Raw genomic sequence first — 12,359 nt, 5'->3', positions numbered from 1 at the left:
AGAGAGAGGATATATGTCAAGTTCTGACTCCTGACAAATTGCCACTTATTGCTTGACATGGAAATTTGTATGCACTTTTCTTTCTATGACCTCAAAGTAAGAAGAATGTGTTAAAATGAACTTTGTGACAATCTTTCTCGTGTGAAAAAAGGCTGCAGGATGCCATTTCTTTCTAACACCCAACAATTTAAACACCTATAAAAAACTGTACAAATACTTCAAAATACATGAGCAGTCAGAAAAGCACAAATGAAGTTGTTTTTTTGCAATTCTGGAGTGTGATGTAAGCAAAAATTACAACAGACCCAAAACAAATCAAGAAACTTTACATTGTGTCAAGCAAATGACAAATATCCACTGAAACACGGTTGCCACACATTATGGTTTGTGTGTTATGTAGTTTTATCAGTAAAACTGTATGTCTTTGCAAATTTAATGACTATTTCAATGGAGGATATGCACTCTCTAAATGACAGTGCACTACCACACCATGCTTTAGTAATATATGTACAACACTGTACATACTAATATATTACCAGCTGCATACTACACCATTACCACTGTCTTGCCGAATGGAGGTGGCTCATTTTCTACACTTTCTTTGTGTCAGGTTTGCGTTTTTACAATCCCTGTGAGTTCACTGCTCCAACATTGATGACAGCGCCACCACAATGAAAACTGTTCCAGCCTGACTATCTGTACCTTCACAGTATCCAATGTTAGTGCACATGTGCTGGGTAAGGGCTGTCTATGGATGCCTTGCATCATTAACTCTTGCCTCCAACCAGTCATTTAGTATGACTCAATATCAGTTCCACAAATCATCCTTTGGCAGTCGCGGTGTACTTGTAAGGTAGTTCATCACTATAGTGCCCGTGGTATACGAATTACATGAATGCCTTTTGTGCAGAAGCCTCCTTTGGGCAGGTGTGCCACCACTTTTGCTGGGTAACAGGAGTGATTTTGAGTTGTGGCGCCCACCTCCCATGGGCTGCATTAGCTGCCTGCCAGTAAGATTTTCTAACGTTTAATGTGGTATTAAAATGTACAGCAGAATAAATAAGTGCCCCTCAAGGAATGGAATATGACATTAATTTCTTTGTCCTTTAAATGCGCTTGTCCAGGCTTATAGGGCTCCTTGACAATTCCCGGAGGTGGCTGCTAGTGAAAATTTCTTTCACGGTGCCTCTAGCGACTGTTTCCTTTCTTTCCCCTTCTTTTGGTTTGGAAATGGCAGGGATCTTCTTTTCTGTCTTCTAGACTTACATTTCGTGCTATTCCTTCAGTGTAGAGGATTGTAAACATTGTATCTCGAGCTCTCCCTTTCCAATTGAAACGTAGACAAAATCAGTTCGCAAAATGTTATTTTTTTAATAGGATACTTTACCCTGCACGCTTTTACAAGTGCCACTACCCCGCGTGTTTTACTCCGCAAAATCTTGTACAACACAGGTTTTTACAACGCAATTCTTTCCATGTCACTAGAATAAACAAATGTCAGTCCTGTTTATTGCTGCACACTGATCTACATCTGAAATGTGATGTTTTGGTCTAGCTTATTTGGAGGCCTTTGATCCTCTTAGTGGAAGCTGGGTTGGGAGTTCCCTTCATGAAATCCTGTGCAAGTGGATAGATAATGCAGTGCTTAATTTAAGCCTGTGGTTGCAGGTGTGGCCCACTAGCACTTATTTTTGGGAAACGACACTTCCTTCTTTTTCCATATCAGACTTTGAACCAAAGCAAGAGAGAGAAAAACACAGAAGAGGGAACAAAGCAGAAAGAGAAAGACAGGAAAAGCAGCGCCAAACTGAGAAAGCAGTTATGAAAAGGAACCTGAAAGTGTAAAATAAAGGGCAGGAGTGTCTGGTAATGGATTAAAGATGTATGAGGTGGAATTACAACTCTCCAGTCTTGATATTTGGCCCTGCTGATATTTATTGGCTTCTGAGCAAAATGTTGTGCACCAGCACTTCTGGACTGCCTAACAATATCACTACCCCACCACTTACGCTAAATGATAAAGGCACTTTAACTAAATGGCATCTGTTAACAAGCATCACACATGATGCAAGATTACACTTGCTTTGGGGAGAACATGGCAGCCAACGTTGGTGCTCTGCTGCCATTTGGCTAGGTTTGTTCTATAGAAATGTCTCATCCATTCTTACCGATAATAGACAAACACAACTGTCATGCACAGGAAGAAAGTGTAGGGAATACTACAAACTGCGCAACAAAATACTACACAGCGGTGATTTGTAAGGATACCTGAATTTAGCGGTCTACTGGAACGGCCACTACTGATGCTAGTAGAGTTTGACATTTTAACTGTAGCTTGTGTCCTAAAAGTGATACTGTAACCTCCTGCTGATGCCATATCAATGCTTCCATGCACTGTAGCTAACTGGCTGGTCGGACAACTACTATCGCCTCTGCACATTGCCTAGCATAATAAGACGAAGTGACCCTTTGCTGATGGGAGATGTAGCTTAATGGATGGCAAGAGACGAAGGTTCGGCCACTGGTGGGGTCTGCCAGGTAGAGGAAGTCATTCCTAGGCTTCATTAAATTAGTTGGCACATCCCAATAATCAGGCACAGAGAGAGCTGGAGGATGATGTCCCTTAGGTTGCAGAACATGTATTTCCTACAGCTGGATTACTCTGTTCTCTCCCTGACATTTATATACCTGCTTTGGGGCAAACTCATTACTGCTGAGTGTTTGGGATAAAACTGCAGCAGAGCATGCTGGTGGTTTCTATTGTGTGGCCAGCGGAGTTTATATTATCCATTGAATTACTTTTGGAAGCCGCAATGTGTGTTAAACTCTCCAAAAGCAGCACTTCTTAAATCTAGTAACTCTTTGGTTTGGAAAAGGCTTCTTGTTGAAGCAGTGACTGCCTAAGACCTCTGGTTCAGGCATTTGAACACTATGTCCAAAGATTGTTCTGGGAAGTTAGTTTGATTACTGTTTTCCATTGAGCAGGTATGTAGATACATGGGGCAAAACGTAACCAATCATTGAGGTTTCATGAGATCTTTGAGCTTTTATCTCCCAAGATGTGCGCACAGAAATTCACAGTGTACAAGACATTTACCAGGCTTACTGCACCTTTGTTATTGTTATTACTAGCTTTAATGCCATATTTACTAACGCCATCGAAGAACTTATTCATTTCTAATTAGGCTTATAATAATTTGGCCATAACTAGGTCATGCTAGCTGTTGACGGAGCGGGGTTTTAAATATCTCAATCTTTGGTTGTAATCATTTAAGAACCCCTGCCACTGGTCAGATGGACCTTTGTTCGTCCAAAAAGAGAAATAAAAAAGGAGCATACATCTACATCAATTCAATGACATGATAAATAATTAATTACTTTTAGTAAGTCAATAAAGAGAATTTGTGTGAGTTAAAGGGTTTTATTTTAAATTATTTTAGCAGTTCATTGTTTATTCAGTAAGTATAAATCTTTTAAGTATCAGCATTAAAAGTTAATATAATCTAATAATCGATATTTCAATGTACGGAAAAATCCGATATTGGTTAAAATTACTGTTATTAAGGTAATAATACAGCAACCATGTTCCATAAAGGAAACTCCCTAATCTAAGTTAAATTAGAATAAGGTAGAATAAGGTGTCAGTTCAGATACTCATTAAAGAGTTCTGATGAGAGAAAGAATGCATAAACATAAAGCCATTGCATGTCAAGCTGGAAAGAATCTCAGCTATAAATCAGCAGACTTCAAAGAAATAGGCTAAGCTCCCTGTCATGTAGAGAGATATAAGAAACTCACAGATGAGTCCGCAGCCAAAAGAGATAAGCTCAAAGGAAAGCCCTGCTCTAGGAACACACTAACATAAACACACAGTATTCTTTGTATTCTCACATTACCTGCATCCTCCAATAGGATGTCAGTAAACTCGAGGGACTAAGCAAACGCCCTATTTTTTCATGTCTGTACAATGGTCTATAGATGATAGTCCTTGAAAAGATACATCATCCACATTTTGCAGTCCAGACTGTTCTTCTCAAGAGTCATCCTTCCTGTTGCCCCCTCCTCCCTCCCCCCCCCCCCCCAGTGAGAACCTAATCAGTCGCCTATTACAAAACAAATGCCTATTCGCTAACAAGCAGAAGGCTTCTGGAAAGTTACAACATCTGCAGCAAAAGAGAAAACTTCTTGTGGAAAATAATGGTATAATGGTTCAACGTGAAAAACAGGCCTTTCAGTGTTTATGCATTATTTCCAATTAGCATGGCATCAACAGTTAGGCTAATTAAAATCCACACTTATTTACTTAACTTGGAGGCTTATAATATCTATGTATGATTACCTACTACACATTTTACATTTAGTATATGTGCTATTTAAAAGTAGGATTTTACATATTTTTAATAAAAAGTATTTTTGTTTGCAAATGAAATTCGCTCCAGAACAGTAAATCACATTGATCATTTGGCTGAGTGCATAATTATGAAAATGCATTTATGAAAGATTTTTTTACCCATAATTATCAGTTGAGGTGTGTTTCTGAGGCTGGATACATCAAAGAATGAGATATTTAATGTACTGATTCAGAGTTGATGCATATAATATCTATCTGCATATATATTATAAAATGTATGTTGAATAATGCATTGAAGATAGTTTTACAAAATTCACTTTTTTGTACACTGAACTGCTGTTTAAAAGGACAGCTTTGAAGCAAAGGCTGAGATATAATCAGAATTTGGCATGTTTAATACATTTAGATAAATATGGATGACCTTAGTTTACCGAAATGTATGCTGCAGGATCAGTTTCTATTCATGAAGCAGCATATGGCCTAAGCAGGTCAGCGACAAAGAATGATTAGTAATGAGTTCTTTCAATAGGTCTTAAAAGCATGGCTTGTCTCACTTCTGCTGGATCACCGTATCCTGACTCATGAGTTTTAATGTTTCGTGTAATATTATAAGGTGACTGTGGTCATCGCATTATATACTTCTTATAGTCACTCTTTGTTGACTAAATGCAATTTGTTAAAATCAGCAGCTCTTCCATGTTTGGAACATATACATGCCAAAGATAATAATGAAGTAAAACACAAATGCACGTCACATTGAGAATTTTACAAGGTCCTTCAAAAGTGCTAACTTGATCCACAGTCTTAACCTGGTTTCTTTATTGAAGCCTTGGCTAACCCTTGGTTGTTTGGCACAAGCGGTGGGACTTTCCTCCAAGAGTAGGCCTTTGTGTGCTTGTAAAGGTTTACCAAACAACAATTCAGTAAAGATATAAAGAACTTAAACGTTCATACCAACTTATATAAAAAAACATACACATTGAATACAACATTCACAATCATACAATTGGGAAAATGCAGAAAATCCAAAAACCCTATCAATAATTCACCTTTTTTACATGGCAAGATCCACTGAATCCACCCTCCTTTAACAGGACTTCTGAGCAGTTCCTTTTTTTCTCATCCCACTCAGCACTTAGGCTCCTTAAATAAGTTTGTTCTGGGAAGACAACAAACTTAGAGAAAGTTTCTCCCGCAGTCAGAGTCCTCTCAGGAGCTGGGACCATATTTTTCTCTCTGTGGACCCAAAGCCATGACAATGAAAATACCAGTTCTGGAGATAATGACTGGAAGCAGAATTTGAAGACTAAAGTGGAAACCTCACTATCCAATACTCAGGCAGGCAGTTGAGATTGATTCTAAGCAACAGGCAGGGAGTTCATCTTTTCTTCCTCTGCTCAAGGCTAGTTTTCTTCTTGGAGTGAGTCAAGAAGGTCATTGTAAATGGTGAAAGAGACAGGGCCTACCCATTCTTAATATAATCCCCAAGATACCTACTCACATATTTTCAGGGAAGTGGTGCATTTCAGTTCCTGGGAACATACTCTGGCACAACAGAATGATCTCAGAATTCCGCAAACAAACATGGGCCTTATTTAGAGTTTGGCAGATGTATGACTTCTGCCAAAAACTGATGAATATCCCACCCACCCTATTTACAGTGTGCAGAGACACTGCCCTATCTAGATAGTGTGGCCAGGACATCTGTGGCTCTTTGGCAGATATCCTGCATCCAACAAACTCTAAGTAAGGATCTCGGATGGCTTAATCCCGTATTGCGAGATAGAGAGAGGGAGAAAGAGAAGAGAAGAGAAGAGAAGAGAAGAGAAGAGAAGAGAAGAGAAGAGAAGAGAAGAGAAGAGAAGAGAATGATTAGAATCGTGTGCATATCATCATTGAATCTAGAAGGTGTACGCTTGTGTGAGTGGAATCGTGTGCATATCATCATTGAATCTAGAAGGTGTACGCTTGAGTGAGTGGAATCGTGTGCATATCATCATTGAATCTAGAAGGTGTACGCTTGTGTGAGTGGAATCGTGTGCATATCATCATTGAATCTAGAAGGTGTACGCTTGAGTGAGTGGAATCGTGTGCATATCATCATTGAATCTAGAAGGTGTACGCTTGTGTGAGTGGAGTGAGCTGGAAACAGATGGAGGCTGAGTAGGCAATGTTTCCAGCTCCTTCCTGGTGGAGTTGTTCGTTGTACCTTTATATTTCTTTGAATAAATCCTAAAGTTACTCCCTTGTACCTGAAGTGTCTGGGTGCTGTGTCTCCAGAACGGGTGTATCTTTCACCTTACGACACTGACAATGAATGTACGCACCAATGTAAGCAGAAAAACAAAGGGTGAAAGCTGAAGATACATGAACATAAGAAAAAGAAAACAGACCATGGAGAAACTGAGACTCAACTAAAGAAACCGAGAAAACGCCACCAAACTCCTCCAGTGCCTTTTTCCAGCAGTCAGCCTCACGAAGAAACAGTTTAGCAGTTTTGATTAACAGATAAGCAGTGGTCTGGGAGAAGTCCAGTGAGATACTAGAGCTGAGATGGAGAATGTGGTTTGTCTAATGCAGTGTGCTGTGTTTGGAGTTTATGAAATGGAATATTAGTTACATTCTTATGTATATGGTTTGATGTATGTAAGTACACTCACTGGAAGGAGTTTTAGAGTATTGATATTTATTGTAGTTTTGGGTGTTGTAGCACATAAAATACATTTTTGGGGAGGCTTTGGTTGTATTTATAGGGAGAAATAAATACTTTTTAAAGTTATATTAAGTGACTGAGTAACCACAGTCTTCACAGAAGGAGGAGCTTTTGAGTGTACTTGTTTTCATATTAGAGGTCATATGTTGTAGTTGGAGTGAGATACATTTACATGTAATGAATTTCGTGTTTCTATTTACTGTATTTTAAGGAGTGCATGGCTGAGTGATAAATGTTGCAGCATACGTGTAGAGATTCTTGCGAAGTGAATATATCTGGGTGTGCATTGTGAACTCTTTATTATTCCACGGTGTCCCTACTGTGTGATTGCTACAGGCAAGTTGACACACGTTTACAATGGGATAGGGCCACCACTTTTACCGACATATTGGTGGCGCTATGCCCCTCTCCATGTTTACAAAGCAGCGTTAAGACACTTTTTGTGGCGTAAGGCTACCTTGTAAATATGGCCCCTTTATATGCATCACTTTGCGTGAATGTAGCGTGCAATGGGTGTTGCTGTGGGCATTCCACCGCAAAACCCATTCCTTTTTTTACTCTGCCCCAGATTTGGAGTCCCACTCACTGTAAACTCTGTATTGTAATGGATTCAGAGTGCTAACCACCAGTGTCTGCCTTTTAGACTACGGCCCACTGCTGCATAGCTTAGCATAAGTGGCTCTGGGCTTGTTGCACGTGAACTGAAAAGCACATGCGTTTTCACACATATGTGGGCTGAACATGTGAGACTACTCTTTAGCTCAGTCCATTATCTGCGCACAGGTAGCCTGTCGCAGAAGGTACTCTTCAGGCATTCATGCTAACCTGGTGTAGAGCTTATGATGAGAGGAGGCATTCATAGTGTACATCTGCACTGATTACTGAAAAGTCTGTGTGCTTCCCAGATTTATAGATTATTGGCAAAATCTGTGCCAAAGTACAGCCTTGCCCTACTTGGGCCTAGACATGCAGGTAAGGTAACTATGTTAGGGTTAACTCCTTGGATGCTCATGACGAGCTCAGCTCGTCATGAGCGACGGCGCTCCGGTGCTCATGACGAGCTGAGCTCGCCATGACCGCGCCCGTCCCGTGGAACGCTCACACGCTGGGCTAATTCCCCCGCTGTGCTGAACGTTCTATTGGAACGGGCGCGGTCATGACGAGCTCAGCTCGTCATGAGCACCGGAGCGCCGTGGCTCATGACGAGCTGACCTCGTCATGAGCATTGGGGTGCTGTACGCGCCCCCCGCCCCCCAGCACAGCGGGGAAATACCGTGAGCAGTGAAGGGGTTAAAAAGTACCCGAGGGCAGATCCAGTGTCATTTTTGTGATATCTGACTTCTAATTACTATTTTCATAACTCTCCGCATCAGCTCATTATTAGATTCAAGTCCTTTGTTCCCCTACTGGGCCAAGTTAATTTCTCTGCTGGCCAGGAGCAGGATCAACAGCCTCCACACACAATAGCGACATTTAACAGTGATTGGGTTTGTTCCAGGAAAGGAAGGAAGGGGTGGGGACAGAATCTGCATGTGCTAATTACCTTGCACACTGCATCTTGCCTGAGAAGGCACACTCCCACAGAAACAAAGAACGACATCGAGGCCCATGTACCCAAATGCAAGATGGGAATCCCTTTTAAAGTTTAAAGGGAAGGGATCAGGCTGCTGTGGCAGTGTGGAGCAGCTCTGAGACTCCCAGGGAAGGTCTTTGAGCAGACCGCGTCAACTTGGCCTTTTGGAATGTCCTAGGGTGCAGTGCATATGAGTTAAGACAGGGGTGGAGTGATGACATGTTACCTGAAGATTGGGCAGTGGTGCTTACTTTCTAGAGCTTTCCACCCCCACTTAAAAATGCCCGCACAAGGGAGAGACGATTGAGAACTATCTGGATCTAGAAACGACAACACTGGAGAAATGCCCAGCTGGAAGGAGAAGCCATCTGACTCCACTGCAAGGATGATCTTTAGGATTCCAGCTGGCACCCAGGAACTAGGAGTCTTTTTCCAGTGCCCTCTTACACACTCAGGGATAGCAGATGGATGGGCCTGCTAGGAGGGACCCTGGAGGGTTCCCTTGGATTTTCTTCGGACTGTTCCTGCAGATGGATGACCTCCATCTGGAGGGGGCCACTGACTCCACTGCTGACACTCAGGTGCCCTGCAAAAAGGCCAAAGCCATGGCACCTGGGGAGTGCATCAGCTACGCCTGTGTGCGTATCTCCAGTGTAATCATCTATGTCACCTTGCAACAAAGGAGAAGGTTGAATTTGGGGTTAAAGGATCTGATTTGATAACACCTTTTGTGCCATTTGATGAATCTGCATGAACATTTAAACTCCAGAACTGGGCTAAAAGTACTAGCCATCTGTCAAATTACCCACAGGCTCCACAGCACCCAGAGTCTACAAGGCTCTGAATCCTCAGGCAGCTGTGCAATGCTGAAGGTCAAGCACAGCTGGTCTGGAGGGGCAGCGGTCCAGGTGATGGGTCAGAAGTCTGTGTGCAGCGGTGATGTGGGACCTGGGACATGGCCTAGGAGGAGGCCAGACCTGTGTCCTGAGCAAGCTGCGTGTTACTAAATGTCATACGCAGCTGGCTCAGTGACCTAGGGCTGTAGCAGGGCCTGGCTCCAGAGCAGCCTATGTGTCCAGACCCTACTGCACATGACAGAAGGAAGTGCACATTGGAACCCATGGCCCACAGGCTGGTGTATCTGGATACATTCAGTGGAACATTTCATACACACCCGTAACATTAGAATGAATGAATGTGTAAGGAATTAAACAAGGTTAAGTAGTTATTGTAAAAAATAGGGAAATTTGTGACAAAGAGATGGAGGGGTTCTGAATGATAAACTGCACCTATATGAGAGGGGTGGGGATACATGAATGTGGCATAAAATACTTTTTCTGACATGGGTGCGAATAAAATATGCAGGACAATGTGAATGACCTAAACTAGAAGGTGCTGCCATAAACATATTGCAGATAAATGGGCTGATAGTGTCTGAGGGAGGGAGAGGAAGCATACTCTGTGCTTACTTGAAGAAAAACTTAGAAGCAGTGGCGGCTCCTCCACTAAGGCGGAGGAGAGTTGCCTCACTCCTCTTAGAGCACTGAAAAGGGGAAAAATAAAATGCTAATAACAAGGTTATTATCGTTTAATTTTTGATTGCTGCGGACTGGGTTAGGGTGCGATGGGGCGGGGCAGGGCTGGTGGCTCAGAGTGAGAGGAGGAGTGGACTGTGCACACTAAGTGAGCATTAGTGCTTGGCCGACTATTTCGGCCGGCCAAGCAGTCATGTGGACTTTGAATACTCCCCAACAGGCTGTAATGGACAGCCTGGTGGGCAACGTGCAGCGTTGTGATTGGCTCAGGGGAGCCTGTGTGCTGGTTGCTTCCTGCAGCTTCTTCCGTACTGGAGACAAGAAGAGCAGAGAAGCGGAGGAGAGACACGGTCGTCGGAACAGGTAAGTGTTTGTTTAAATATTTTCAACAACCTCCTAATCCCCCCACTGCCATTCCCCACCAGACGCCACTGCTTCGAAGGTCAGCACTTGATATTGGTAGATAAGTGATGGAGGCTGAAGCTCTAGAGAACAATGAGCAGGACCCTGCATAGCTGACAGAGAAAGTATGGTGATTTCTTGCCAAAGAAACTACAGGCATCCTATCTGCCACAAACGTGGAGGATGAGCCAATATGAACTGACTTACCTAGCTTGATAACAAAGTAATGCGTTAATCCAAACAGAGCACAACATTCAACCAAACCCAGTAAAGAAGTCTTCCCTGCCCAAGTATGGATGATCACTGAAGTATACAGACATAAAGAATAGCCCTACTTAGTCCATAGGATAATTTTAGCCATGTCTTCTTACCTACTATGTAGGACACCGTGAAACTTCAAACACTGTCTTAATACGTGGTATATCATTTTTTTGTTGTTGATATTATTATATAGCCGAAATAGTGATAAATGCCCAGCATAGGTAAGACAACAGGTAAGTCTGTACTATTCTCAAAGGGAGCGAAAGGCCTCCCTGACCCAGATAGGAAAACCCTACATTAGCAAAAAGTGAATATACACTCTACCTTGAAAAGATTGTAGGTACTGCCCTATCCTCTTTTATCTGTTGGGTTTGCCATATGGCATGTGCATTTTGGGAACACAAAACCCTAGGACAGAACCCACTCCAATAAAAGGGGTAAAAGGTTGTTGCTGTAAATAAGTAGAAGGTGGCAGCAACATTCAACTGAATTTATCTTAGTGGACTTGTTTGCATAAAACTTTTTAGCAAGAGCCATGGGGTAGCACTGGGACATGGAGGCACTGGGAAAGGCAGTAAACCTCGCAGAGGGTCCGTCAACCCATAACTCCACAGAAAAGACTCTCCCTCCACCCTCTTTCTGCTGGCCAGGAATGGGAAGGATTGGGGGTCAGTGGTTAATGCCAAAAGACAAAAGCCCACAAAAGGAAGTACGGCAAAAAGCAAGGGGGTCAGACACCACCTGATTGGCAGCATTCAAGCTGACCAACCAGAGGAGGTCAGGACCACAAAAAGAGTTCTTTTGTTCCAGTTCAGGGAGGACCTGGCTTGGTATTTCGGGCTGGACTGTTCCTATTGGAGAAATATCAAGACTGATATGCTTTTAATGAGTGACATGGTGTGCAAAATAACAATGGATTGGGATTCGGCCCTGAGTGATTACCAGCGGCTGAGATTAATTCAAGCATTCCATCCATCACGGTTTGTATACCTATTGTGTCACCATAGTTGGGGCGGGTATGCCCATATGTGGGCCTCCTGCACACTGCCACTGGGACCAACCTGTGCTTGGCTGATGAGCCCATAACTAGGGCAAAACTGGTCCTGGGTTGCTTGTGTTCCAGTTCAAGTAGGACCTGGCTTTGCAGTTCAACTGTATTGTTCCTATTGAAGCAGGATCAAGACTGGTTTGCATATAGCTTGGTCCAAACTGAGGTGGTGTGGTGTGCAAAATAACGATGGATTGGGATGCGGCCTGAGTGATTAACAGTGGCTGAGATTAATTAAAGCATTCTATCAATCACTGATTAGTAAACTTATCAGGACTGTGCTGCCACAGGCGCCGAGGGGTGACCAAAGGAAGACAGACTCCCCTCAACAAAATCAATGGACGAGGACCACAAGGGCTGCTGGACAACCCAGTCATCCCTTACCCATGGGCTTTTGGCTACCAGATGGCAGGGCAATCAGAGAGTGACTGCAAGGACAGTGAGAATGGCTACGGGGCAGGCATAACACCTGCAGC

At 42.8% G+C, this 12,359-nt stretch overlaps 1 protein-coding gene and 1 long non-coding RNA gene across 2 annotated transcripts in view; one reads left to right on the top strand and one right to left on the bottom strand.

Annotated features, from left to right (window-relative positions):
- The window catches only part of PDE4D (phosphodiesterase 4D), a 1,494,598-nt gene that overhangs the window by 371,446 nt on the left and 1,110,793 nt on the right, over positions 1–12,359 (top strand). The gene's annotated exons all lie outside the window — the stretch shown is intronic.
- The window catches only part of LOC144818082 (uncharacterized), a 434,782-nt gene that overhangs the window by 241,474 nt on the left and 180,949 nt on the right, over positions 1–12,359 (bottom strand). The window lies entirely within an intron of this gene.

This window comes from Lissotriton helveticus, chromosome 2_1 (assembly GCF_964261635.1).
Source record: "Lissotriton helveticus chromosome 2_1, aLisHel1.1, whole genome shotgun sequence".
Classification (NCBI taxonomy): Eukaryota; Metazoa; Chordata; class Amphibia; order Caudata; family Salamandridae; genus Lissotriton; species Lissotriton helveticus.
This window is presented reverse-complemented; position numbering and strand designations above follow the sequence as displayed.